General features: G+C 43.0%; 1 protein-coding gene across 9 annotated transcripts in view; it reads right to left on the bottom strand.

Moving 5' to 3' along the window:
* The window catches only part of LOC109413045 (serine-rich adhesin for platelets), a 384,895-nt gene that overhangs the window by 290,181 nt on the left and 67,230 nt on the right, over positions 1-27,484 (bottom strand). Inside the window, exons 1-2 of one of the 9 annotated variants that reach the window (XM_062854513.1) lie at positions 2,635-2,933; positions 2,029-2,441 (exon numbers count right to left, since the gene is read on the bottom strand). The exons of 7 other annotated variants lie outside the window; for them this stretch is intronic. The gene's annotated coding sequence lies outside the window, so the exon portion shown is untranslated. Of the gene's footprint in view, positions 1-2,028; positions 2,442-2,634; positions 2,934-27,484 lie in introns of those variants that run through there. One more of the 9 variants, XM_062854514.1, reaches the window with a different exon arrangement.

The following is a 27,484-nucleotide window of genomic DNA, read 5'->3' as shown; positions in this document are numbered from 1 at the left end:
GAAGAGCGCAGCGTGCTAGGTGGGTCGACCAAGTGGAGGACGATCTGCGGACCCTACGCAGAGTGCGGAACTGGAGACAAACAGCCATGAACCGAGTGGAATGGAGACGGCTACTATGTACAGCAGAGGCCACCTCGGCCTTAGCCTGATCGAACGAACGAACAAACTGATGCAAAACCTTGGCGGGGCCCGTGGCGTAGTGGTTATACGTTCACTTCATAACTGGATGGTCATGGGTTCAATCCCAGCCCCGGCACTTGCAATATTTCGTCAGTTGCTCTTCCCCCCGAGAGCGGCTGACACCTGACCCTCTTCTGAGCATATGCTCTAACGGACCCAGAAACCTGGATATCGGCTAACGGCTACTCATAATGGACACCCAATCGGACTGGATAAGGAGCAAGAGCCACACATCAACATCCTCGTACTCCTCATTCTACCGTGGACAGGATAGAAAAGTGACAGCAGCGCAAAGGCAACCAGTTCGATATAGCACAGTTGTAGAATGTAGAATAGAATACATTTAGGCGCTGCACTTGCAGATACCAATTGGAATCGCTCACGCAGTGCCCTAGTGGACAAAAGAGCTGTAAATTAGGTTAAGTTGCTGATGAATAAAAACAACTGATGCAAAATTATATAATAATTTTATAAATTGACCTCAAGACCTGGGTACTCAATGAGTAACTTTGTGTAATCTCGATGACACCACTGGAAAAGACACAAACCAAAAAACTTTCGGAGATTTTGTGCATGGTGTCCCAACAACTGGATTTCTAATGCGGTGAAGTCACCAAGGGCCGATTGTTACAGAATTTCGAGAGTGAAAGCGGAAGTGATTCGACAACACTTTCTGCGTAGATTTGCTCTTAGAAGGTTTATATTCTTCTGTCTCATTAAGAAACCAGAGGTGGCAAGTGTCATGAAATTTCATAGAAATTAACCTTAAATTTTGGAAAATGAATACGGTAAGCGCGCGGGTATTCAGTAAGACCATGCCAATCCGGAGACGGCGGGCTCGATTCCCATTCCGATCAGGAATTTTACTCGACTTTCCTGGGCATGTTGTGCTTGCCTCACATGCAATGGCAGGCAAAGAAGATCCTTCAATTAACAACTGTGGAAGTGATCAAAGAACACTAAGTTGAAGAGAGGCAGGTCAAGTTTCAGTGGCCAGTAGAGCCACAAAGAAGAAGAAGAAGATGTTGAGGGTAACTGGTTCGATTCCCGTTAAAGAAATTTCCTTGACTTCCTTAGACATAGAGCATCTTTGCGCCTGCCACACGATGTACGCATGAAAAATGGCCATAGACAGAGGAAGCTCTCAGTAATAACTGTGGAAGTGATCATAGCAAACTAATTTGAGAAGCAGGCTTTGTTTCAGTTGGAACGTTACATCAAGACGAGCAAAAACATGACATTTCCATGACTCTTTAATAAGTAATGGAAACATTGTTCCTGAGAATTCGTTCAAATGAGATGTATCGCCAATGGATGACAAAGCCGTATGATCTCCTATTTACTTTGCTTACCAATTTGCAATTTTTCGAATCATCGAACAACACTATTCAAAAAGTTATCAAATTTGATTCAAAACCTAATTCTATTCGGATTCTGCACCACTCACGACGGTCACACGACAGAACAGCATAAAAACTAGAACTTCCCACAGTTCCAAGCCATTCGCCGGTGGTTGGCGTTTAGCAACCTGCCACAAGGTGTTCTCCGTCACCAAAGCAGAAGCGGATCGGGTCGGGTGCCACTAGCTGCCCGCCAGTCGGTGGTGGTGTGCTGGTCTCAGTGTTGCAGAAATTGCTCGCAACCCGAGCAAAAAATCGAATAAAAGTGAACGGAATGCAAATAACCTGCTTGTAATGCAGCACACATAGAACGACGGCCAACACTGCCACTGCCGGATCGGTAGCATGCAAAACTGCCTTCGTCGTCGTTGGCGTCGTCGCACCCGTCATTGCAGTTGGGGCACGGACGGTATGCATTCCACAGGAAAAGGGCAGAAAATCAACTTACCTTTTATGGGAACGAAGCTGCGGCACCAGCTTGAATGAACTTTTCCCTTCGGTTGCCTGGCGCTCGGTCTGCCCACTACGAAGCGCTCGAACTCTGCGAAAGAATTCATATGCTGTGAGCTGTCGTCCTCCGCGGCAGAGTCTTGGGATGCCCCGGTTGGATTAACACCAAGAATCTGCACTCTATCTATTCCCACAATAGCACTGATGAACACTAATTAAATTGGGAACTTTTTTCTGCACTGCACATAGGATCCTTAATTATTAACTTGATCCAGGAAGCTCATAATTGCTACTATCTTCAAAAACACCATGCAGAGCTCACCCCTCTGCATTTGCTTCTCTTCTATCCACACACTTTCCGAAACCAACTCCACCCAAGAACGCATATAATTGGTCCCGATGTGTACACAACTAGCAATTTGTTACAAGAAAGTTGTAGCTCCCAGCGAACCGGATTATCGAAGACCCATAATCTGGATGCTGCCCGGCCTTCTCTACCCGGTTCGCATCAATTTTTTTTTGCCCTCCCGGCTGCAACTCTCACACGTATTGCAATTCAATTCACTGGAAGCCACATAGCGATCCACTTAATCGACGACCCAACCTGTCAGCTGTAGCGAAATATCTAGGTGACGTACGTCCGCTGTCGATGTTCCCCGCGTGCGATAAACCCATCCATACACAGGTGACGGATGATAATCGCGAAACCGCGCTACGCGCCACTGCATGAGTCACCCAACGACGAGACCGTGCTTATTGTTGTGCTAAGTTCGCATTATCGACCGACACAAATAACGTGCGCGCGAGCGTTGAAGCTGGATAGAGCAAACCGCGAACATCCACGGTGCGCGGTGGTGCAGCAAGTCGTTGCTCAGCCGCGTTCCGATGCAAACTGGAGAACTAGAGGATGGAATCGTCGTCGGCGACTGCGTGATGGGTTCGCGTCGTCGTCGTTCGCGTGGCTTCGGCTTCAGGTGGTTCCGCAGCTCTCTCTCGGGCACGCGGCATGTGCAAACAGCGCAGCGGGGCGGCAGGTGTGAATGCAAACAGTGCATTTTATGTGTTGGTGAGGTGAGAGAGTAAAAAAAAGCTCCCGCTGAGAAAGTACAGCGATTACTTGTGAGGTTGTCGATATTCATGCATTCCTCCCAGGTAGCCTGTAGATGTAGAATTGGAGAAGTCGGAGAAATGAGATAATTGCGCGATCGGGTAAGTGTGAATCACTATGCGTCATGTGGTGAAGGGCTTCGCTTAGTGATTAGACTACTGACTGATGCTGTTGCTGCTACTGCTACCTACTAGGGAATCGCGCCACTTGGGCGGTGGCTTCTATATTCGTCTGTTTTCCACTATAACTCAGTCAAATTTGAACCAATTGACACAGCTTTTGGAATGTGGTGAGATAGGTATAGCATCTACCAGTGTACAACATTTCAAGTCAATTGTTTCAAAATTGACTGAGTTATAGTGGAAAACAGACGAATATAGAAGCCACCGCCCAAGTGGCGCGATACCCTACGAGGAGAGTGGTGGGTGTGGCCGAGTCACGATTATGAATTGTAAACTGTATCATTTCGGGAGTTGCGTGATGATTTCCGTGAGATTGATTGATGATATGTTGCATTTAAAATGCACACGTTTTTGTGGGAGAAGGTTGTAAACATATAGTAATGAAAGTAAAATCAAGTTTTCTTTTTTTGTTCTTGATGACAAATTATATAAAACGTCTCGCCGAAACGAAAACTCGCCTAGCACCGGACAAGCCTAGTTTCTTTCATTACTGTTGTCGTTGCACGTGGAGATCACTTTGGCAGACGGATTCGGCCACGTCCTGACATTACCGATGTCTGGACGTCCTGATAAGTCCTTTGACCACTACCTGGTGATGGTAAACACGAGCTAAAATCGCTCCGTGATTTTTAACATACGATACCGATGGCCGCCTCGGTATAATCTGGAGCGACTGAAGTAACCGGATGTCGCCACCGCATACGTGCAGAATTTCTAGATAGCGTTGCCGGACGAGGGCTAGCTCGATGAAGCCCTTCTCAAGGACTGCTGGAGTACGATAAAAGCAGGCATCAACAACGCAGGTGAGATCAACTTTGGGTTGTGCAACGAGGAACGATTGGTTCGACGACGAGTGTAGAATTCTGGAAGAGAAGAACGCAGCGATGGCTTTCATGGTGGGACTCGGTAGCCCGTGGAATGATATAAAACACGGGTTCCCAACCGGTGGTCCGCGGCCCCCTGGGGGGCCGTGAAGCCAGTCTAGGGGGGCCGCGATGCTACCCAAAAAAATTCCAAATTATATCAATTTTTGATTTTGTATACCAAAAGCTACAATTTGAGGAACAAATTTTCAGTATAAAACGCCTTCAAAAGAAAAAAAATTTCGGCTACGCCGCTATTTTTCAGCTATGATTCAAATTGAATGTTCATGACATCATTTTTACGAAATGTGAGTGTCATTAATCGTCGAAATTCCCTCCGACAGTAAATTTCTAGCACGTCATTGTACCTAAAAAACTCGGTTTCGTTCATATAATTCATATTTTTTTTTCTAAAAATTTTCATTGGGCCGCGGATGCTTTGACAATTTTTAAAGGGGGTCGCCACCTCAAAAAGGTTGGGAACCCCTGATATAAAAGAACGCGGAAACAGCAGACCTGCCTCTCGCGAAAAAAAAACACCTAGAAAAAGCGGAGTTCGAACAAATAGAACTGCTGCACCGCGTTCACAAGCTCCACCAGAAGCTTAACGCACCCCGGCAAAGGCCGCGAGCTGAAATGTGCAGGGATAAGAACGAGAGTCATGCGTGAGGTGATCGAGAGGTGAACGCAACACTACGATGATCACCTGAATAAAACGGGAAACGCAGACATGGAAGACCAAGGAAGCAGAAGAAATGACTCCGTCAGCAGGAGCAACAACGAGTCAACTCCCACGTTGACGGAAGTTGAGGATGCTAGCTCAAGAACAAGAAGTCAGCTGGTAAGGGTGGAATCAGAGCGAAACTCGTCAAGATGGAGCTAGAAAAGTTGGCCACCTGCCTGCAACGGCTAATAGTCCGGATCTGGAAGACCGAACAGCTTCCGGAGGAGTGGAAGGAAGGAGTCATATAAGAAAGATGACAAGTTGGAGTGTGAGAACTTTCTTGCGATCACAATTCTAGATGTCGCCTATAAAATACTATTGCAGATCATTTTCCATTGTCTTTCACCTTAAGTGAATAAGTTTTTGGGAAGTTATCAAGCCGGCTTCGTCAATAGTCGCTCGAAAACGGACCACATCTTCACAGTGCGGTAAATAATCCGAAAATGCTGCGGATACCAGGTCCCAACCCACCATCTGTTCATCTATTTCCAGGCGGTGTACGACAGTGTCGACCGCACAAGCTCACTAGACTAGTGAAAGCAACGAAAAACTGTATAAAAACTGCATAAGGGATTGAGGCGATCTATCTAGTTCCTTCGAATCTTGCCGGAGACTGCGATAAGGTGACGGTTTCTCATGCCCGTTGTTCACGGTGGTAGAATTGTACACCCGCTTTAAAGGTGAAGCAGCATGGGGTTTCAGGACAGACTTGTTAGAGTCCCAAAATGGCCGCCACAATGGCCGACTTTGGCACCTACTCACGATTTCGAGGGCACAAATTTCTTCGTAAACAAAACCAGTACACCTGATCTTCTTATTTTAAGCTTATTAAGAGTGAGCAAGAACAGAATAATGAAATGCACTGTTGTTTGAAACTTACTTCGTGAGATTTGTGCGTTTGAAGTTCTGATGCACCGCTGAAGCGGGATTTCATGACGTTTGTCCTTCAGGGGGCTCAGAGGCTCACAAAGGCTTTTGGAGGGTTTCATTGGGGTTTTGAGAGAATCTCTCTAGATTTCCAGAGCCCTTAGGAAGCTTCAAATGATTTCCAGGGGCTTTGGGGAGGTTTCAGATGGTTTGAACCCCTTTGAAGCCGGATTTTTTTTATTATAGTTTTTTTTACGTTTTTCTGTAGTTTATGTGCTAAACAGCATAAAAAGGGTTTGATGCAGAATATTTATTTCTGAATATCGTAGGTCATCCAAACTATCCTTGAGTTCACATCCTAAAGTGTACGGGTGTAACGGCAACTTATTTCATTATACAAAGCTACGAGATTTATAATCTATCATGTCCAGTAAGTCTTCTGAAAGTTCAATAGACAGTATAAGATCTGTCGGGATATCCTAGGTCATACAAACTATTCTTGAGTTTAAATTCTATAGTCTACGGGTGTAACGATAGCTTCTGTCATTATACAAAGCTGCGATATGTAATCTATCATGTCCAATAAGCCTTCTGAATGTTCAATGGACATCATCAGATCAGCTACGGTCATCCAAACTATTATGATGTTTGAAATCTAGCATCTACAGCAATTGCAGTATCTGTTTTGGCTATATAGAGTTATGTTGCATAATCTATTATACTTACTGGAGAATATAATCAGAGACAGTGATATAGCTTCGGGATATTCAGAATCGTACACACTAATCTGCAATTTATTACATGGAATCCACAGTCGTAATAATATCTAGTTTGCTGTTTTGGTTTCACAACATTCCAATCGTAATGAGTGTTTCTAATTCATTTATTAAGCCTTACTTCCGGATGCTAGGTTCGTCGTAGAGCACAGCGAGCTCGTAGTTCATTCTCCGCCGCCACTCACCGTTCTTCTGCAAAGCGCCAAAGATGGTCCTAATTACCCACGCTTGAACACTTTGAGTGCTTGCATGACCTTCTCGGGTTCAGGTGTCGTTCTCGTTATTGAGAAACTACTGCCATAGCCATAAATTGTGAAGTTCTGAACTCCAAGGTAGTAGGGTAAGGGACCCCTTTAGAAGTGGATGAACAATTCAGCGAAAAAATAAGGTTCTCACTTCAAAATATGGATAATTTCAGTAGGCATTACGTAGAGCAACATGTTTTCTGTTGAGAAAGGCCAAACAGGACTCAAAATTGTTGTAGTAAATACAAGAAATATCAAAACTCCCGAAGAATCTCGGGCTTCTATTTTGGACCACCTGACTTTATTTTGGACCACCAAGTGCACATATTTTGGCTCACCAAATTAAACTTCAAATGATTGATGAAATGAAGGCCACCTCAGCAAAAATTTAAACATAGTTAACCTTTCAGGACGCGCGCCATCAGGCAGCTGAAACTGCACCGCGCTCGCGTGGTATACGACAAGCGAGGTTTTTTGGTAGTGTTGTACTTTTTACAACGGCGCGCGTCCTGGAGGGTTAAAACTACGTGAAGTTTACATCTTTTCTATTCATTTTTTGAGGCAGGGAACGTTTAAAAATTACGTAACGGTAAAAAGGTGAAATTTTGTTGCAATTGCCAGTTTTTATGCATTGTAGTACGATGTAAAAAAGGTTACGCAAAACGTGTATTCATTAACTCTTGCATGACGTCAGTCACCATACATAAATTACGTAACGCTTCATAGGAAGTGTGAAAGTCTAATGATTTTGCTAAATAGAAAGGCGTTCCACGCATATTGTAATGAGTGGAAAGGCCATCAAAAATAAAGTAATTTGAATGATACGTAATTTGTCAAACATACATTAGATAACACATTGTCTCAGTCATCAACTAATTGCCGAGCAGCACAACTTTTCTAAACTGGATGACTGAACACCTGAAAATTGAAAAGTTGTTAGAACAAATCGAACCCACAACAATCTCATTGTAAAATAAACGTATAACAACCCAGATCACGGGAGGTCTCAACTTATTCATTTTATCTGATTTCAGAGTAGGTGCATGAAATTGGCATGAATGTTTTCTCCCTTTAGAAGGAACTGGAGAGATGGATCTGACAGGTGGTCCAAAATATGTCCACATCTAATTATGTTGAACATATTTTGGCCATACCTCAAACCACCATTTTAGTAAATATTATCGCTCCAACGTGGTTAAGAACAGTTTATTTTGAGTTCTCACAAGGCCCTAACTACATTCACATGAAATAAATATTTATTTGTATAATTTAATACCTCTTCGAAACCGACTACAAATTTGTCACCTTCTTTGTTTTTGGTGCTTTTCCGTCCATTTCATTGGAAGTGAGAACATTTTCTCTATTTTTTATCTGAACAGCATATTTAACTGACATCCAGAATAAAGATCATCACATAGTTGAATACTTTTCGTGTTCCAATAAAAATGTACCAAGATTTAGTAGAGATTATGTGATAAATATCATAAAACTCCCTAGGTGGGCCAAAATCACTTCCCGGTCCAAAATACCTCCACTACCCTATGGCTGACCTGGAGTATCCATATTAGCCTGGTACACGGTTTATATGGGAAAATACAAAAAATGGAAAAACTCAAGATCCTGTATACTTTTTGAGTTCCACTTTGGTCCCATATCAACTGTGCAAAATTTCAGATCGATCGGAAAAACTATATTTTAGCGCCCGCCATTCTTAGTTTTTCATACGATTTACTATGGGGAAGTTTTACTCCTGCAAAGAAAAATCGCTAGGAGTCACCCCTAGATCCCCAAAAATAAGTAGACGAATGATTTCTGTAGAAAACTTCACTAGGAATCAGATCTCCGAAGACAGCAAATCGATGCGACGTTCGTGGAAAAAGTTATTAAGCCTCACCCGATCGATAAAATAACGAGATTTTATTATTTATTGTTATTCCTTACATGTTAAACAGCGTTTGCATGCCATTCGGTTTTCAGTCAATAACTTTTTTCGCATGCCTCAGATCGCTTTGCGGTCTTCGGAGGGTTGGTTTCTCGTAAAATTTCCAACAGAAATCATTCATCGATTTATTTTAAGGGGTTAAGGGGCAACCTGTGGCGATTTTTCTTTGAAAAAGTGATTTTCCCCATACTAAATCGTATGAAAACTTAAAATGGCTGGCGCTAAAATATAGTTTATCCGATCGATCTGAAATTTTGCACAGTTGATATGGGACCAAAATGGAACTCAAAAAGTGTACAGGAGTAAAATGTCTTTTTGTGTCCCATGCTAATCCATATATTGTCGCTAAAATCCACATTCCTAAAAAACGAGAGGTACTCAAGGTCGTGATGAGTCTTTTCGACCCACTTGGACTTGTCGCACACTTCCTCGTCCATGGGAAAGTAATAATTCAGGGGACATGGGCTGCTGGAACTGGGTGAGATGAGCCAATCAACAAAGATCTAGTCTAAAAATAGCGTTATTGGGTTGAACTCTTTCCAAAGCTCAATGAACTGAAGATATCCAGATGCTATTTCTCCTCGTTCCCATCCAGCGTAGATGATCTGCAAGTGCATACTGTTGTGCTGTATATTGCCGGTTAGTACACGAAGGCCGTGTCCAAACAGTATTGGTAGGAGCCAAAAGTAAGGTGGCGCCCATAAAGACACTGTCTTCTCCACGGATCGAGTTGAAGGCTGCCGTCCGTGTAGTACGATTTCTAGCAACCATTCTCGAACATCATTCGTTGCCGGTATGCAATCGGTTCTTTTGGAGCGACTCAAGTACAGTATCTGCGTGGATAAGGTCCGATTATCGAAGATTCCATAAGTTTGAGTCGGTGCGCGTAGGAGAGATTCTAACTTTAAGCGAGCCGCAAGAGTGGAGATGGGTACCATCCAAGCTAAACGTTTCCGACGATGCGACTAAGTGGAAGGACGGACCAAATCTTGACTCCAGTAGCACATGGTTTAATGGACCCACATTCCTACACCTAGATGAAGTGGCATGGCCGGAGCAACGGTTCACGACTACAACGCACGAGGAACTTCGGAGTGTTCAGATTCACTGGAAACGGGAGTCTGTGGCAGATTATTCTCGATTCAAAAATTGGACTAGACTGCAACGCACAATGGCATACGTCATTCGTTTCATGAACAGCTCGCGACGACGAAACGTTGGACAGAATTTAAGACCGGAAACGCTCACCCAAGAAGAGTTTTCACGGGTGGAAATTCTGATATCCAGCTTTTTACGCTGTGATGAGGGGTGATCCATTTTTGACAGATCTTGCCGACAGCCCTTGCAGCATCACAGCTCATCACAGCCAGGGATGGCATTTCGCACTGAAAATGTGCACAGTGCAGCTCATTTTCATATTAAAACCGCGCACACTTGCACTCACTCTGAGGAGCATGCCATCCCTGATCACAGCAACCGAAAATTTCAGTTCACTGCTTCAGAATTGTCAATAATTTTCACCCGGAATGTTTTTAAACTTGTTTGAGAAGTGTTTGAGTAGGAACCTTGATTATAATTTAAAATTTCTTTCATTTTAGGTTCGTGATTATTGTTCATGAAGAAATCTTTGCTATGAGTACAACATTATAAACCAGCACCCAACCGGATAGCATTTGGAACGTGATTCGGTATATTACTCAGTACCAGTTCCGGTGGGGCTCGTCTACGATTAAATTCGGTTTGCAAGGCACATTTTATTCTTGATGGATATTGGCCAACACAAACCATTAATTTGTTTGCTCTTCCTGTGCAGTTTGTCTGCCAGTTTAGAATTCGTATATTTGGGTTTCCACAGCGTCATGGGTTTTTGCGTCATGGATCGGCGGCCTAACCTCTTGGGTCAGGTGGTTCGACGACGACTGTCAGTTGATATACATAGGTTGTGGCGGCGTGCTGGCAAAGGGAACTAGGTCACGGGAGTCGATGAAAGCCGTTTTTTTGCTCACTAGGCCAGTGGTCGCTGGTTCAAATGACCACCCAGAGATCTTGGGATCCACGAGTATGACGGGCAGGTACGGGGTATCGCACCAATGTCGTGACAGGAGCCACGTGATCAGTTAAAGATCTGCCTTGAGGCCTGGTCAACAAAAACGCCAAGGCCATTGCCGAGCCTTGTTTATTGACACAAAACACTTGGGTTCTTATCGGTGCAATAGTGGACGCATTACACGTCGATGGGACAACTTCTATAGGTCTCAAAGTCAAATACTTTCCAAAAAAAAACTAGGCACTTGGATACTTCATCCGAGAACACACTTCGGTAGACTCTGCTCGCGGTTTCGTCGTTGATTCCCTTGTCGCTCCCAGCTAGGCTCCCAGCTGCCCACTTTCTGATCGCCCTTCCCAGCACTCAATTTTGTCGGGTTGTGGGTGCTGCGTTTTCCTGCATCCGCACGCCACATTGCAGCGGTCGCCCAGCCACCCATCTATTGCGCTATACGTTTGGAGTGTTAGTTCATCAGCCGCCCACCGATTCAAAGTGTTTGAGCCTACCGTCCCACGCATTGTAGTCAAAAGAAACACTTTGTTACCGTATGGTAACAATGGTCATATGGGGATGTAATCACGGAACTCATGAAACCAAAATTCACACGGGGTTGCCACTGCAATTTTGAAGAAGAACCCAACTATATTTAGTCTCAATATCCAAATAATAGTACTTTCAATTCAGCTCCTTAAGGCAAGAAGCATTCAAGTTTTCAAATGTTTTATTTATTTGATGGTAACAATGGTTACCTCTAGGTCAAAATTTTTAACAATTCAGGAGCAGTGAACTGAAATTTCCCGCTACTGTGATGCTGCAAGGGCTGTCGGCAAGATCAGTCAAAAACGAATCACCCCTCATCACAGCGTAAAAAGCTGGATGGAAGATGGCACAAGAGGAAGCATTTGCAGAGGAGCGATCTGTGCTGATAACACTCGGCATTCCAACGGCTAAGCACGTTACAGTTCCTAAAACTAGACCCATCTACAGCCCTACATGCATGATCAAGGAATTGTACGAATGCAAGGCCGCATAGAAGCGGCGAACTACCTACCCTTCGATGCGAAATACCCAGTAATTCTTCCGAAGCAACACCCAGTAACAACATTAATCGTCGGATGGTTCCATCGTCTTTATCGTCATGCGAACCGCGAGACCGTAATTAATGAACTTCGTCAACGTTTCGAGATTGCGAATATGAGATCCCTCGTTCAAAAGGTAGCAAAAAACTGCACATGGTGAAGAATCAACAAGGCCTCTCCAAAATCGCCGGTGATGGCGCCTCTCCCTAAGGAACGACTAGAACCGTATGTGCGACACTTCACGAACGTCGTCGGGTTAGACTACTTTGGACCAGTGCTTGTCAAAGTAGGCCGTAGTCAAGCAAAACGATGGATCGCATTGTTTACGCGCCTGTCCGTTAGAGCCATTCATATGGAAGTAGTCCACAGCCTGTCTACGAAATCATGCATAATGGCGATTCGAAGATTTGTATCGCGCCGAGGATCACCTGCTGTATTCTATTCGGATAATGGCACCTGCTTTCAAGGCGCCAACAAACAACTTCTAGGGGAGATTGCGGCAAGGAATGAAGCAATTGCATGCACCTTTACGAACGCCGGTACAAAATTGAAGTTCATTCCACCTGCCACTTCACATATGGGGGGCGTTTGTGAACGCCTGGTCAGTTCGGCGAAGACGGCGATTGAATCGGCTCTGGAACATCCTCGTAAACCCAACGACGAAACTCTAGAGACGATTATCTACGAAGCAGAAGCGCTAGTGAACACCAGACCGCTCACAAATATTCCGTTAGAGTCGGCAGACCAAGAGTCGTTCACGCCCAATCATTTCCTTTTGGGCAGTTCTACGGGCTCCAAAATAGGAACAACCGAAGTGTCTGGATACGCCAATTTCCGTAGTAGCTGGAGAATGGCTCAACATATCGTCGGCGAGTTTTGGAAAAGTGAACGGAACTGGACGGACTCAATGGATCAGAGGGCGTATCGAAAAGATCTTCGTTGGCAGCGATGGTAGAACTCGTCAAGCGCTTGTAAGAACAGCGAATGGAATTTTACGGCGACCTGCCAATAAGCTAGCAGTGTTGGAGGTCGAAGGAGAATGTGAACCAACGAGACTTCAGGAGTACTCCGGACATCACTTAGGTTCACGGGCGGGGGTATGTGCCGTCAATACCCCTCGATGCAGCGACACCGCTTGTGGGAAACACTTTCTAACAGGCCGCACATGACCAACTTGTCAAGTATGACAAGATGTGATAGAAGTGTCAAAGCGATCGAGACATGCAAGTCATCGAATATTGATTTCGTCCTCATGAGGTCACAATATCAGAACAATTTGCATGATATTATACTCTAAGAGCTTCACGGATCCCAGTTGATTATGCAATGCTATTGTCTATAGCGAAAACACATAACATTATTCTTGTAGATTGTAGGATTTCACTATAGGTCAGTTTGAACGACCCTGAATGTCCCAAAGGTTTACAATAATATTTGTGGGTTCGTGGTCGAGCGGTTAGCGACGTCAGTCGTTTAGGTGTCTCGTAAGCCTCGGAGTGTGGGTACGATCTAGAGCGACTGAAGCAACCGGATGTCGCCACCGCATACGCGCAGAATCTCAAGGCAGCGTTGCCGGACGAGGGTGTGCTCGATGTGGCCCCTTCTAGAGGACTGCTGGAGTACAGTCAAAGCAGCCATCAACGACGCAGCCGAGAGCACTATCGGGTACGTAGAACGGAGTCTGTGTGACACGAAATATCCACTAGAAAGGAACCACCCAGTGGCACGTCTTACCTGGCCGGCTGCCGACGAACGAGAGGACGAGAGTGGCGTCGTCTGCTTCGATGGTTTCGTGTGCCGTCGCCGTGCGCTCATGACAGGCGTGAATACAGAATGTTCAGCAAAGCACACACTTCGATATAAGGGCTATTTCACACCCACACATCCACCCTTCTCTCTAAAAAAAAAGTGCACCGAGCTTAGTGGTTTCTGCTTGCGTGTTCGCACATGTTGCATTATTGCATTTTTCACTGAAGAATTTCGTTGCTTAACTGAATAACATGACTTTTTTTTCAGCGAAGGATGACGCGATACAGTAAATCGCAAAATTTCACACTAACACCGCCAAAAATCTGTTAACAAAAACTAAAAAACACATGCATCATCAGCCTAATCAGTCGCGTGATAGCAATTCATTCACACAACTAAAGCAGCCCCAGACGACATCATTATATTGGCGGTTTGAAGATAATGAGTGTTTGCACAGTGACGAAAGGTCAATAGCGATGCAATGTTCTCTGCATGCACTTCCGTGTCAGTGTTTTTCGAATGCACTTTAGCTGTATTTTTCAGCGACTGACAGTTATTTGAGGCCTGTCAATTGTAGCAGTTATCAAATTTTATTCGACAAGTGAAACGTAAACATGCTGCAGTTATCCAACATCTGCTATATCAACTCAATGACAGCTCGCGGATCTTTCATCAACACCTCACTTTCTTTCAGAGTTTTGAAGCTATTAAAAAAACACACTTGTAGCCTTGTAAATTACATATTACATATGAGTTTTGCAATCTCATTTGAAATCCTATATCGTACCTAGGTCCTACGTCCTAGGTATTTTCACGATATTTTGAGGTTAATTCCTTTTTCTTAAAAAAAATGTTTGCTTGATTCTCTACGGTTCAGAACTTGATAAGGGAAATACCAAAAATGCGCTATGATTCTGCTGCGCCATGTAACTTTTTAACGGGGTAACTCTATTCTTAGGGTTCTTACATCTGCCACGATGTCGAAATGATCGTTACCTTTAATCAAATGGGCCAAGTCACCTGTAATCCAAGCTATTGACCGAGTGACAGGTAGATACCACTAACGTTTTATTTTTATCAATTCGTGGAAAGTATCAATAACTTTTCAGTCTATTTGTGCTTTTCGCTGTTCAATCGTCAATAGATTGCAATTTCAAACTAAAAGTACAACACATTTCTCAGCGAAGGAAGTATTATGCCTCTCGAGGAAAATCAGTATATGACGATTCTTTGCATTCAGCTTCTGATATAAGCGCGACAGTTACTAACCATAACAGTGTCACCAGGTTCCAATAGAATTCCACCCAATCATGTGGGATTTGACAGCAAGCATACTCATGTCACTGAGCCACTGTTGCCGTACATCACATATACAATCAAAAACATTTGTCACTTCGCGAAACCCACGTGTTTTTTTATTTGGGCGGGAACACAATTCCTTTTGTTTTGCCTTGCGAGTGTCACTGCGACGGTATGCCTTGCGAGCGTACGACCGCCGCCGAACTCTAATAAAAAATAAGCGCGACAATAGTCTGGAATACGAACTAAACACCCGGATAAAAACTAACCATAGGGTGTTTGGTGAAAACCATTCCTGCACCATACAGTGTACCAGCTACAATAATGTATATTGTAATGAAATGGTTCACTAAAAGCTTCGCACATTGTAGCTACTATACATTTACATTCGATTTTTATGTAACACTATATTATACTGTTTTTCTTACGTTTGAACCATTCAGTTTTCCGAAACATTATTTTTCCGTGCATTTTTAATTATTTATTCAGTTTTAGATTTTTTCCGTGCTTTGTTTTGTTGATCTTTGTGACTTTTATGATGCAAAGGAAAGGAAAGAAAAAAGTGAATAAGTTGAAACATCAATTTAAAGTCAATAAAATGTTTAAATAAGTAGTAAACCAGATGTCTTAAGAATCGCAGATCCAAAAGATATGGTGGGCTAGGTATGTAGAGTGCGATGAGAGGAATACGATTGACGAACTTTATCTTTGACGTAGAGCCATCTTTAACATATGGAATGGACTGAATACTGAAAGACTTGAATCGAACTTGACAGTTTTCTAATGAGTTGTTAAATACATACGTGTATTTCAAACTTTAGTCAAACTGGAGCCTCAATATTGCAATAACGGTTAACCCTTCAGGACGCGCGCTGTTGTAAAAAGTACAACACCACCAAAAAAGCTCGCTCGTCGTATACAACGCGAGCGCGGTGCAGTTTCGGTTGCTTGATGGCGCGCGTTCTGAAAGGTTAAGCACGCTGTAATGATACTTATGTACCTCGTCACCCACTTCATGCAACTACAATAGTGGTCTAATAATGCTTAGCGCGCTCGGCATAGTTCCATCATGCCGCTCAAAGTGTTGCCACAAATAATGCTTAGTTTGCGAAACCCGGTTATCTGGCTGGTGGGGCATGGGAGCCTAAGCTTCAACTGTTAATGCAATCAGAGACTACTCAGACCTCGACTCAGACTTAGACGTGGGCGATCCAATATATGAAGGGTTATCCAAAACGTTCTGGAGAATTCCCAAAGCGCATTCTCATAATGCTAGTAAGCCTAAGATGCCATTAACAGGAGGAAAATGACAAGATAATATAACATTACATGGTTAATGTAATGTAAACCAATACAACATAACAAAAGAGAACAATTCCAAAACCATTTAATTAAATGTATAACCAGTGGTGAAATTACATCTAAAAACAATATATTTACGGTACATTTTGTTGTTTGAAACCATACGTGTACCATACAATGTACGGTTTATTAAAACCCACGTATCAGTATTTATAACTATTCATTTACAATATAATGTATGGTTTTGCAAAAAAATATATATGGAGAAAAATATTTTTTTATATTGTTAAGATACTTAACAACCCGTATAGTATATTGTAAAAATCTTATTTACAATTTACTGTATGGTGTTCTACATTACATTTTATTGTTTTTGTATTTTTATTTTTACAGTGGTTTCTATTGTAAAAATATGGTTTTAAATTGTACTGTTACAATACAACGTTCGGTTTTTCTACTGTATTTTTTATTCGGGCGGTTTATTAAAACCCACGTATCAGTATTTATAACTATTCATTTACAATATAATGTATGGTTTTGCAAAAAAATATATATGGAGAAAAATATTTTTTTTATATCGTTACGATACTTAACAACCCGTATAGTATATTGTAAAAATCTTATTTACAATTTACTGTATGGTGTTCTACATTACATTTTATTGTTTTTGTATTTTTATTTTTACAGTGGTTTCTATTGTAAAAATATGGTTTTAAATTGTACTGTTACAATACAACGTTCGGTTTTTCTACTGTATTTTTTATTCGGGCATAAACATGTGTATATCCAAAACAGCCTTGATTTCAGTTCCTAGCTTTTTTCATCATTCTTTACTATAGGGGGATTCATTTAACAGCGTAAACCGCTGAATGATTATTCTGATTGAACGTCGCGATCGCCTAGGCAATCTTGGATTATAGGATACTGCAAGATGACGTCACGAATAAACGTTTGGTTCATTCTCGTTCGTCCTTTCCTTTTCTCTCCCACACGAATTTTGACATTTTCCGGTGGCTTGTTTTGATTCCTATTCGTTGCCGTCCTTTTCTCTCTCTGGGAGAAAATTGAGGTTAAATTTCGATGCAAAACTCTATTTCATTTGCAATGTTATGAAACATTTCAATAATCTGATAATCGTGACTTACGCAGTTATTTATTCAGTTTAGTGTATCCCCTAACTATTTCTCTCCAATTTGATAGTTCTTGACTACCGTTCACAACCAGGTGAAACACAGATGCATTGTATACAAACGATCGTTTCACCGCTAGACCTGTACCATAAACTAACTAATGTAATGGTTCTTGTCTAGAATATTCACTGTAGCCATTAATTAAAAAATCGAACCCTTTATTTTGTCCTCTTCCCTTACTGTATCCTTCAAGAACAATGGCTCGCAATGAAAATTTTGCTCTTCAAACTCATACCAATGCTATTTATGTTGATTTATTGTGGATTTACCGTCTACAAATGCTACGACACATACGACACTTTTGAACTTCTTTTTTTTCTTTGTTGCTCTACGTTTCCCCTGGAACTTGGCCTGTCTCTTTTCAACTTAGTGTTTTTTTGTGCACTTTGCCTGCCATTGCATGAATTTGTAGATTGTGAGACAAGCGTAGGGAGTCGAGAATTTTTTTTGACTGGAACGGGAATTGAACTTGCTGTCTCCGGATTGGCGATCCAAAGCCTTAACCACTAGGCAAACTGAATACCCTCACTTTTAAACACATTGCAAAATTTGCTTACCTGACAACGCACGATTTCGTCTACATACTTTTTTTTCCTTGCGCAATTTGTTCATGCTTCTCTGTACGTCGAAACAAAAAAGGTATTTTTTTTCCCCTCTTCCGTGTAAGAACTTCAAATTTGGCTTAACTGCATAAATGCTTTAGTTTTCGTCTGATCATAATGATGTTTCTACCCAGCGTTGACATTTAAAGTACAATAGTGAATTAAAATAAACCCACTTTTGGATGAACGGCACAATTCGAAATTTGGCTTTTCACACAGACACTATTGGTTAGGTCACTGCAACTTGCTTTCTTTTGTTTTAATAGCGAGAAAACTACCACCGCTGGATGGAAAGCTCAAGCAATTTACTTATTTTTACGTTGATTTGATGTTTTTTTCAGTAATTGTTTATTTCCGTGTATGTATATCTTCGCAATGCGCGACTTTCCGTCCGCCTTTCCTGTGTCCAACATATATGTATATCTATTTTAATAATGCGCGACGTTTTAATCGCTTCATGCGCGGCATAATGGTCCGCTTTTTATATGTGCGACTTGTTTTTCCGCTTGCCTATGCGCGATTTCTTAGTCCGCGACTCTTCGATCCGCTTTTCAATGCGCGATTTGTTTATCCGATTTTTTTTTCATGCGCAACGTTTTTATTTGTCCGCCTTTTCAAAGCGCGACTCTTTTGACCGTTTTTTTTTATGCGCGATTTGTTCATCCGCTTTTTCATGCGCGACTTTCTTTGTCCGCCACCTGAATGCGCGACACTTCGGCCCGCTTTTCCATGCGCGATTTATTAATCCGCTTTTTTCGTACGCGACAATTTTAATTGTCCGCTGCTTCAATGCGCGACTTTTTGGTCCGCTTGTTTATGCGCGATTTGTTAATCCGCTTTATCATGCGCGATTTGTTAATCCGCTTTTTTCCGTGCGCGACATTTTTATTTGTCCGCCTCTCCAATGCGCGACTCTTTTGACCGCTTTTTTATGCGCGATTTGTTTATCCGCTTTTTCATGCACGACTTTTTTGTCCGCCACCTGAATGCACGACACTTCGGTCCGCTTTTCCATGCGCGATTTATTAATCCGCTTTTTTCCATGCGCGACAATTTTATTTGTCCGCTTGTTTATGCGCGACTTTTTGGTCCGCTTGTTTATGCGCGATTTGTTAACCCGCTTTATCATGCGCGATTTGTCAATCCGCTTTTTTCCATGCGCGACATTTTTATTTGTCCGCTAATTCAATGCGCGACACTTCGGTCCGCTTGGCTTCGGTCCTATCGTAGCTTTTCGTCCGCGGCCATTATGACCCGCTTCAGAATGTACGACGCCAGCGATGATAAAAAAAAAACTGCAATCCACACTTTCACTTTTCACTTTTCAGCTGTTTTCTGTCTTTACTGGGTGCGGTGCTGGGTGGTTCCTTTTTCATTCCAGCTTCCGTTTTTTTTAATTAGGTTTTAGATTTATGTTGCGAAAAGATTCGCAACACCTGGCAGGAAAGCCATTGTGTGACACGAAATATCCACTAGAAAGGAACCACCCAGTGGCACGTCTTACCTGGCCGGCTGCCGACGGACGAGAGGACGAGAGTGGCGTCGTCTGCTTCGATGGTTTCGTGTGCCGTCGCCGTGCGCTCATGACAGGCGTGAATACAGAATGTTCAGCAAAGCACACACTTCGATATAAGGGCTATTTCACACCCACACAGAGTCGACGAAACGATTTGTTCGACGAGGAGTGCAGAGCGGTTCTGGAGGAGAAGGATGCAGCGCGGGCGGTAATGCTGCAGCATGGAACCCGACAGAATGTGGAACGATACAGACAGAAGTGGAAGCAGCAGACCCGTCTCTTCCGGGAGAAAAAGCGCCGCTTGGAAGAAGCGGAATGTGAGGAAATGGAACTGCTGTGCTGTTCACAAGAAACACGTAAGTTCTACCAGAAGCTGAACGCATCCCGGAAAGGCTACGTGCCGCAAGCCGACATCTGCAGGGATAAGGACGGGAGCCTCCTGACGGACAAACGTGAGGTGATCGAAAGGTGGAAGCAGCACTTCGACGAGCACCTGAATGGCGTAGAGAATGTAGGCATGGAGGACCAAGGCAGCGGAGGAAATGACTATGTTGGTGCAGCAGAGGACGGAAACGAACCAACTCCCACGCTGAGGGAAGTTAAGGATGCCATCCAGCAGCTCAAAACCAACAAAGCGGCTGGTAAGGACGGTATCGCAGCAGAACTCATCAAGATGGGCCCGGAAAAGTTGGCCACCTGTCTGCACCAGTTAGTAGTCAAGATCTGGGAAATCGAACAGCTACCGGAGGAGTGGAAGGAAGGAATAATCTGTCCCATCCACAAGAAAGGCGACAAGTTAATGTGTGAGAGCTTTCGAGCGATCACCATTTGGAATGCCGCCTACAAAGTGCTATCCCAGATCATCTTCCGTCGTCTTTCACCTTAAGTAAATGGGTTCGTGGGAAGTTACCAAGCCGGTTTCATCGACGGCCGGTCGACTACGGACCAGATCTTCACCGTACGGCAAATCCTCCAGAAATGCCGTGAATACCAGGTCCCAACGCACCACCTGTTCATCGACTTCAAAGCGGCATACGACAGTATCGACCGCACAGAGCTATGGAAAATCATGGACGAGAACAGCTTTCCCGGGAAGCTTACCAGACTGATAAGAGCAGCGATGGACGGTGTGCAGAACAGCGTAAGGATTTCGGGTGAACTATCCAGTTCATTCGAATCTCGACGGGGACTACGACAAGGTGATGGACTTTCTTGCCTACTATTCAACATCGCCCTGGAAGGTGTTATGCGACGAGCCGGGCTCAACAGCCGAGGTACGATCTTCACGAAATCCGGCCAATTTGTTTGTTTTGCAGATGACATGGATATTATTGCTAGAACATTTGGAACGGTGGCAGAACTATACACCCGCCTGAAACGCGAAGCAGCAAAGGTCGGACTGGTGGTGAATGCAGCTAAGACAAAGTACATGCTGGTAGGTGGGACTGAGCGAGACAGGACAAGCCTTGGCAGCAATGTTACGATAGACGGGGATACTTTCGAGGTGGTAGTCTACCTCGGTTCCTTGCTAACGGCGGACAATAACGTGAGCCGTGAAATACGAGAGTCATGACCACCAGAGTGCGATGACGTCACGTTTTCGATTCCCGCATCTTGTATCAATGTTTAGGGAACTCAAATGCATTGTCAATGGGGGAACCCAATTGATGTTGGCTGCAAACAATCCTATTGGGTGGGAATAGGGATGTCATATAAGTGGTCATGACACTCACGTGAGCCGTATCCAAGTCAGGATGATTGTAGCAAAAAAAAGGGTGACCGGGTGACTATGATGGGATTCTGTCTTTTCTGGTGTTAGCGACTGTAGAGAGAGCGAATCAGAAACCGCAGAGTCAGGGTGATACAAGCTTGGTGTTTATCAGCTTTTTTGTGACTTGTACGCTGATGCTTCGTGACACTGGTGCTAAGGACGATCTTCGGCGGCGTGCAGGAGAACGGTGTGTGGCGGAGAAGGATGAACCACGAGCTCGCTGCACTTTACGGCGAACCCAGCATCCAGAAAGTTGCCAAAGCCGGAAGGATACGATGGGCAGGGCATGTTGCAAGAATGCCGGACAACAACCCTGCAAAGTTGGTGTTTGCTAACCATCCGGTTGGAACAAGAAGGCGTGGAGCGCAGAGAGCACGATGGGCGGACCAGGTGGAGCGTGATCTGGCGAGTGTTGGGCGTGACCGACGTTGGAGAGCTGCAGCTGCAAATCGAGTATTATGGCGGCAAATTGTTGATTCAGTATTATCATCAGAGGCGACGCGTGGTCTAATAGGGGACCTGTTCAACATTGAGGATAAATTCAAAATTGAAATTTGGTACACTTATGTTGAAGAACAGGTATGAGAGATGAGAATTATATATTATAATGCATTCCAAAACTGAAAGTGGCGCACTTTTCTTCTGAATAATCGCAGATTTGTTGGAATTAAAATGAATTCGTGGCCGTTCGATTACCGACGTCAGTCGTTTAAGCTTATCATGGTACATACTTGGAGTTTTGGTTTATTTCCCTTCCCACTACTGGAAAAAAGCTTTCGTCAAACAACAAATCCTTCGCATGGCCACCTGTTGTGGTGCTTGAATGTCCGTCTGACGTGATGAACGAAACATACAATCATAAAACTACTTTTCCAGATAATGAAAAAGATTCTGAAATGGACCTTAATCAATCTAATCCTTACAATCATCTGGGTTAATTTGGTTCAATGTTAAAGCCGATCAAAATAAGTTTTTCAGTTCTGTTTGAAAATTAAGGGACAGGGGTCTCAGTGCCATTACTAATCTTACGCTCCCATACGCAATCTATCAGAAAACAATTGATGTGTAGAATGAAAACGGGTAGCACATCAAATTTCTTGCCAAAAAATATTATTGACTTTTTCTTTGCGCATTCGCGGAGCAGAACATAACTAAATATATAATGATCAATACAAGCTAGCCCGGCTAGGAAAAGTTTAATAACAATTTAACTAATTAATTAAATTGCATTTTAACACTGAATAATGTACGCAATACACGCCAAATGAAAGCACATTCAGCTTCAGTAGCAGGTACGAATGGTTGGTTGGTGCGCAAGCCACGCGCATGCAATGATTGCGGTGAGAAAGTCTCTCTTTTTTCTGCGTTTTTTCTCGTTCAAGCCGGTGGGTTGAACACGATGAGAGACACCGACGCCAAGCTGCATGCAAGTTTACCGCGCTTTTTGACGCAACACGGTAAGAGTGGCTCACACAGCGGTATGTCGGTTTAGCAAAAATGGTTCTGGTAAAATTAAGTTGTAATCATAGAGCGCTTTTTGATTTTGGGATAAGAACATGACGACATTCACGTAATTAAACTGTTTTCTGCTGAAATCCGTTTTCTGCGGAAGCATTGTCATGTGCGATTTAAATGAGTTTAAACTCAATCCTATGCGAATCATTTTTAGCGTCAAACAAAAACGCGCAACGAGAGACTCCCAGCATGTGATAGTAAACGTTGTTCAAATTTTCCTGTAGAACGGGTTGATCTCACACATTTACACCTCCAGCCGTATACGAACATCCGACCTGTTGCAGTGTGTTGGGGCGTTCATATATGAGAGATTGTTCAACAGAAAAAGTTGAACTACGGTGCGGTGTGCTTATTTTGCTTCTCGGCCGCTTCACGGTGGGTGGTTGGGCGACTGTCTTATAGTGGTTGGATGGGTGGTACGCACCAGATTTTTTGTTCCAACGGAGATGCAATGTTTTGAAGTCTTGTAAAAACTTTTTTTTTAAGTTCTGTGATAATATAAAATTTAATCCATATAATTTAGGTTAATTTAAAATCACAAAGACTGGGATGGTGAAACAATTCCTAATTATTTTCTCCAAATCGAATACCTGTGCAATGAACTGGTTGAACACGCCGACGAGACGCCTCTGATTATCATGAATTTGATGTTAACTAAATAAATGAAATGAATGTGGGTTCGATTCCCGCTCCAGTCGGGGAAAACTTTTCGTCAAACGAAAAATTCTCCAATGGGCCACTGACTGGGAGTAATATGTTGTTGTCCGTTGTCGAATGTTTGTAATGTTCAGTCTGTAGAGCCCGCAAGGTCGAAGACGGTGTAATTGTCTTTTTTTTAATATCTAATATACTTCATCGGTCCAGTAACCACGATTGATTATGCGTGGTTATTCAGTTTATCAGATATGATTACTGTTGCGAGTGTAGACCTGAAGTTCTGAACTCCAAGGTAGTTTGGCTGACCTAGAATATCTTCATAGTAACTTTAAATGGTAGTATAAGCTTCAAGAGCTTCACAGATCCCAGTAGATTATGCAATGCTATTATTGATGGCAATCAAAATTATTCTTGTAGATTTGAAGAACTTCACTATAGGACATTTTGGAACAGCTTAAACATCCTAGACTACGAAACACATTTTGATATTCTTGAGTAAATTTGAATTTATACATATGAACGCGGCCCATATTCAAATTCAGCTTTTAGAACAAATGATATGTCAATTATTTCATTCCTTGAAACTTCATGGTGTTCAGGATGTTCTAGGTTGTCAATATAGTATCAGATACAAATATTCCCATTTTTTTCCTTAATTGAGGACTCAATTTGCAACAACTATGTCGAAGACAATGTTCTGTCTTATTAAATGTGCGAATTTATACAGCCGTTTCTATGTTGGGGTCCCCTTCGGCTTCAAAGGGTTTGGGTGTTTCAGAGGAGCTCTCTGAATCTTCCTAAAATACTTCTAACTCTCTTGAAATTCCCCTGAAATAGCTCGAAGCCCCCTAAAAAATATCCTATACTCTTCTGATACCTTATGGAAGACCCCCGCCCCCCTTCAACCACCCCCCCATCCTGGAATCACGTGAAATTGCCTGAAACCTTCCTGTACCTTTGAAACGCCCGTAGAACCTCTCTGGGATGCTCCAAAACGTATTTAAAACTCCCTGAACCCATCTAAGTCCTCCTAAAACTCACTGAGTACCTTTTGTCATCCGGTCCATTCAGTAAGCCCAAACTCTGAAAAGCAAAATATGTATGTGCTAGCAATCTAATTCTTTAATTCAATGCACTCAGTTCCTGTGTTAGGGACATGATATCACTGCGACCATTTATTTGATCTCAGTTAATTAATGTAGAATATTCCCCCTTTTATGTCTAGGCTTAACTTATGCACATTTTCTATTAATATATCCCCAGTCTACAGCATAAAATTAGATTTTAGTGTACACTTTAACCTTCAAGACTCTGATTCAGTTGCTTTATACAGTCATGGAACGTTAGCGTTGAAAGAATTTGATCAGAGTGCCTTTGGAGTCTTCGAACGTAAAGTGTTGCGAACAATACTCGGCGGTTATCTGAAAGATGAAATTTGGCGGCGTCCCATTAACTACGAATTGTTTCATGTCAAATTGCACGAGGGTGGCAATAAATAATTCAGCAGTTTTACAAAGTTTAGTGGTTCCCAACCTCTGATCACGGGCCATGCCTATTTCTTAAGAACCGAAAATGTTAGGATGAAATGAAAATGTTTTCTTGGATTCTGCGTCTCATGGACCACATGTACGATGATATGCTTGTATTTTCAAAGTTCAGAGGTTTCTAATCTAGTGTTACAGGCCATGTGAATTTCTAAGAAGTCAAAAGTCTCACTCAAAGTGCAAATTTTCGGTAATACCAATCCGTGTGGTCAATTATGAATTTCAAATAACTCAACGTACATATGTACAGATGGGTAAATTATTGGTTAAATTGGGAAAAAATCCACAGCTCAGGTGAGATTTGAACGCACGACCCTAAGTCAAAAGTGTTGTGAAGGAGTACAAATAATTTCTGGTTTTGCGTTATACCCATAAGTTCCGCAAGGCAGCCCAAGCCAATGAAGGAGATGACTTCGTTAGTGCAATAGTGAATGGAAATACAAAAGTGGATGAATACACAAAATTTGTTCAAACAATAATGAGTATGCTTCTACTAATGCTCCAAGTATCAAAAAAGTATTTTCCTATCATTAAAAACGAAAAACCACACTTCGCCGCGTTGACCAGCATGCAAGTCAGTGTGTAGACTTTTGAGATTCCCCCGAGGGCTTTGGGTATAGGCTCGATTGAAAGAAAAAAATATGTACCGGATTAGAACGGTCCCTGCCCTGCCATGCTCGGTCTCTTGGATGCTTTTTTTTGCTGGATCAACTAGGTATACGGAGGCTGTTCCTGATCTCGATGATGGGTGAACGTCGCCCCGTAACGAGACAATGCCCCGACGAGGTTAGGTTCCTCGAAGCGAATAGATTGACTCTTGAGTTTTTCCTTCATCTTTGGGGACGCTCATTTGGAAAGAAAGCCGGCGGGTGGATGGATGGATGGTAATGGTGACGGTGGGATGGTAATTTAAGTTTAAGCTCAACCGTGAGAGAAGTCGCCCCCATTATGCTCATGTACCGAAATAGCGAACGACGACGTGCACAGAGCGAAACATATGTTTATGACATTTTGATGTTCCCGTTTTTCGGAATTTACCTTTTGGACTCTTTTTATTCCTCTGGCCATGTGTGCTACGTGACGGTTTGGCGATATGGCTTTCTTTTGGTGAGTGCGTACGTTTGATGTCTACTGGGAGTCGTTCTAAGGGTAGGGGAATCGGGAGTTTTTTTTGCGATTAACTAAAAAGCTTTCAACGTAGAGAGTTATATTATTTTTTGTTCAAACGGCTGGAGTGTGGAGTTGCATTGCAACACAATTATTTCTATACTTTCACTGTCATCACAGTTAAATTGAATCAAATACAACGATGATTATTTTTTGAAAATTACACGAAAAGTTAAAGAACAAACTTCAAGAATGATTTGATTTATAAGGTTAAACTACGTTTTCAAATATACGAATGTTTTTCATTTCTAAATTCCTTAATTAGCGAAATTTAAGTCACACTGGAACACCCAGCCCACACGTATACATCCATTAGGCAAACTCCAAAATGCAAAAACCCATCGCATAAAACGATCCTGGCGCCAACGAGACTCGCTTCACTGGCTTGATAGCATTTTCGTTCGAACCGGGCACCGAAAGTTCAACCCATCTAAATGGAGTTCGCTCCCTGGGGGCCGTACCCGGTTAGAGTCCTGGATGGTTGGTGTTTTCACCAGAGCCATACAGCAACCACCCAGGTTGATTCATGGGTCTGATGGTAGTAGGTAGGTAATACATAGAACACAGGCAGCAGCAGCATCAGCAGCCAACCAGCCCGGGATCTCCAACGTGTGTACGATTCTAATCGGATGGATTATTGGAAAACATTTTCCCATCTGCGAGACGATCGTAACCGAAACATCAAGCTTAACCCCGGTCGATTCCGGGAATGTCTTGCACCCGAAGCATCATCGCATCGCTTGGCCTGGTGGTGACGGTGGTGGTGGGGCCTTCTTCAATTCGAATCTAATTCCATTCCTGGTGTGGTCTTGCTGTATGCCTAGCTCGGAAAAGGTGGTAAGTGTTGACACGGTCTGATGCATCGCAAAACAGCATCATGATGTGGACTTTAGACTTTAGGGCAATGTTCCTCCTCGTCTCATTCCACGTCCAAGCATTTCCAAAATAATTTTCCATTTCCGAGCACTGGTCGGGCACTGTGGCAGTGCAAAAGTGAGGGTGATTATCCAAGTACCTAGTCATCAGTGAAAGAACGAAGCAATTCTACGATGTCGATGTGACCATCACAACGCGCCAGTGACGACTGCTGCCCCGAGGTCAGTTCGTTCAATTACGGTGTGGTACCGTGTAAAATGTGAAAAATAATTGCATTTGTGTGACAACATAAGCGACTCTCGGAAACAATGGTGCAGCGCTCTATTGACGATGCTAATTAATTGAATTAAGTTGTTTTCGGGATCGACAGTGGGATTCAAGCGTCCGACCGGGGATGTTGATGTTCTGTTCCGGCGATGCTCTCCTGGGGGAC

This window comes from Aedes albopictus, chromosome 2 (genome assembly GCF_035046485.1).
Source record: "Aedes albopictus strain Foshan chromosome 2, AalbF5, whole genome shotgun sequence".
NCBI lineage: Eukaryota > Metazoa > Arthropoda > Insecta > Diptera > Culicidae > Aedes > Aedes albopictus.
This window is presented reverse-complemented; position numbering and strand designations above follow the sequence as displayed.